This window comes from Melozone crissalis, unplaced genomic scaffold, assembly GCF_028551555.1.
Source record: "Melozone crissalis strain CALT ecotype California unplaced genomic scaffold, PUWL_Pcris_2 ptg000008l_1, whole genome shotgun sequence".
NCBI lineage: Eukaryota > Metazoa > Chordata > Aves > Passeriformes > Passerellidae > Melozone > Melozone crissalis.
The window spans coordinates 6,291,359-6,294,541 of record NW_026535786.1 but is presented as its reverse complement, the minus strand read 5'-3'; positions in this window follow the sequence as shown (position 1 = coordinate 6,294,541).

Here is a 3,183-nt window from a genome sequence, read left to right as displayed (position 1 = left end):
TAAAAGCCTTTTAAAAAAATTGTTTGCTGGACAAACTATTGAAAACACAGAATGCAGCTATTCCCTTGGATCAGCCCAAAGCCTGATGCTGAGCTCACCAAGCCAGGTGCACTGGCTTTCTGTAAGGCTTCCAAACCAGACAAACTGCCCTGATTCATGAGACAGCATATTTGACATTAATAAATGGCTGGGGCAATCCCCTTGTTTTCCAGCTTTGGCTTCATTCACACTGCAGCCCTTCTTCAGAAAGGATTCTTTGCAGTTTAAAGGACAACTCCGTTTTAGAATGACTCAGGCAAGTCTTCATGTTCCCAGACTTTTAAAATTCCATCTCTGTTGAAAAGTTTTCTCAGCTTTGGTGGTATGCCTGACAGTGGAGCATATTCCTAAGATCCCAGGTGGCCTTTTCTGTTTCCAGTCTCCTGTCCTCTGGGAACAAAGAGAACCCAACACTGAATTTTTATCTTTTCAAACACTCCTTAGATAGCAGATTATCTAAGATAATCTATTATCTTTTTCCTCATCTAGTGTTAAACATGGCATTTATGTTCAGACTCTGCAGTCTGAACATTCCTGTGCTTTTGAGCAAGGTAATTTAGAGACTCCAGAGAACAAGGCCAGGGCTAAAGGATGAGCTGTGGAGGATTTGCCTGAAAGCTGTTGGTGTTCCCCTTTTCCAGTAGTTCCAGTTTTGCTGTAAATATACTCCAGACTCTTACTCGTGGACTTTAGAACAACATATCCTTGATTCTTTTGAAATGAAATGTATTGCTTTTTAATCAATTATGTTACAGCAAAGTTTTTAGAAATACACATTAATTGGTGTGTGGTAATGCCCTGGTTCACTGTGGGGTAAGAAATGAAACCTGTAAGACTTAGTATAAATTTGGGGATCAGAAATTATTTACTTGAGCAAACAAGATCCTTGGTCCAATCACTCCCCACTAATTAGGGAGGCTCTAATTAATTAGGCTCCCACTAATCCACTGATTGCTCAGGGTGCTACTCCAAGTGAAAATTTTGGGATAAGCATTTCCATGTTGTATGCATAAAGATGTGAACAGCCCAAATTAACAGCTACTGTGTATTGTTAGTCAGCTTGTGTCTCCTCTCTCTCCCCTGCTCGTGAACTTACTGTCTCAGGAAACAGCTGCTGCTTTGTTGTATGGAAAACACTTTTTAGTGTCAAGCAGCATAAGTAATTTAAAATTTCATTGCTTTTCATTTGCTTTTCACTCCTTTCATAAGCAAAATGTTACCTTCAACAACATTTAGGACAACATGCAATTTTTCAGTTTTAAGTTTTGTGAAATGACACTTAGAAAATTTTTTTTCAGAGGGGTTATGTGTTTTTTGTTTGTTTGGGGGAGGATGTTAATAGTCCTTAATGTTCCATATGGTTTCTGTCTCTGAGACTGATTCAAGTGCACTTTGGATCAGGTTCTTATTGGTTGGACCAGTTTATGAATTATGTGACTTGTTTTTATGGTATTTTTAATTGATTTGACTTTTTTCCCATCAAGCTGAGTAGGTCTTATTTATCTCAAACATCTCAAAGAGGTCTTATTTATCTCAAACCTTCAGACCTCGTCTTAAAACCCATGCACACATCTCTGAATGCTACCAAGGGACTGCCTTGTGATTTGGCTGCCTTTTCTAAATGTTAGCTCTCCTGTGTGTTTCATACAGATGAGAATGATTTGGGCCATAACAAATGGCTTGATGTATCTTTCCAGGCATATGATGATGGGCCATACTTCATCTCAGGCTTATATAAGTTCTTGGCTTGTGTCAGAAATTACTGGAATTTAAGACTTAAAATTTTAAATTTCCTACTCACTGGGAAAAATGCAGAAGGAAAAAGAGTTAATGTTTTCCCCAAAGCATGAATCTTAGTGGTGAGCCTGCAGTTTGTATCAATAAAAATGCGTTAAGATAATGATGAGTTTCTGAAACTGGATTTTGTTTACAGGGACATAAATTTTGTATCCTTTGGCAGATTCCATGTTCTGAAAGTGACATTGTCTTGTTTGTACTTGACTGTTGAGGAGTGGGGGAAGAGCTGGTCACAGGAATCCTGGAGTCACACACATGGCAGTCAGGATGGCAGATGGTGAGTCTGCACTCCTTTGGGAGTTTCTCACTTCAGAGCTTTGGCTGTGCTGAGGAGCAGGTGTATGAGCTGGCTGTTCTCTGTAGGTGACCACACTGGATGCAGTCAAGCTACCTATAATGGGAAAAGTCCATTTTCCTTTTGAAAGCTTTCCCAGGCAAACACACACTTCCCTCATGTCCATACTGAGGAAGGTTGTGAGGACAGATCTGTAACCTCCCCTCACCTGGCAAGGGAAGATTTTATCCAAATAGTTAACAGGGCAGAGCTAAGGCTGCAGACTCTTGGGAAGGAGCTGAATAAGTTCTGCAACTCATTTTTTTTGTACAATAATTTTAATTTTGAAGATGAGCAAATATTTCATCATCCAAAGAGTGTATAGAAAAGAAACTCCCTCCTGGAGCATGGATTCTAAATCACAGGAAAAGTGAGAAGTTTTGTCACCCATGTTGTCTGCCCACCAAGGATGTTGCAAAAAAAGTCATTATGCTTTAAATAAAGGGATTTCTTTTTCTACCTCTGCTCTTAAAAGGGGTATTTAGCTGTTGTGAATTGAATCTCTAAGGAGTAATGAGTGACCTAAAGAGCTTTATGTAGGTTAAAGACAGCACAGAGACTCTTGGATATTTCAGCTCCTTGCAGGACTAATGGTGGAATCATTGTGCCTTTCTGGCAGTCAGGAGGACACTATGAAGCCACTAAATACGGGATGAAAGAATTCATGGGATTGTATACTCCAAGCCTCCATTTTTAGCTCTCCCTGTTGATTCAGAGCATCATTGTTATGCTGTAACTGGCATCTGACTGGATGTTTATACTGTAGCCTCTAGGTTTTGGGTTTTTTTTTAAATAATCTAACCTCTCTGTGTGTTTTTAAACCAAAGCCTTGGTCTTATGAAGATGACTACAAATCTGTCTTTTTTTAAAACCGTCCCTGTCAAAAATCCTAAAATGGTTTGTTTTGGCAGCGCAGGTTAGCAGAAAATGTGCAGTGAAGCAGTGGCAAAAAATATGAACTGAAGATATCTGCAGTAAATGAACAGTGCTTAAGTACTTTTTAATTTCCCTTC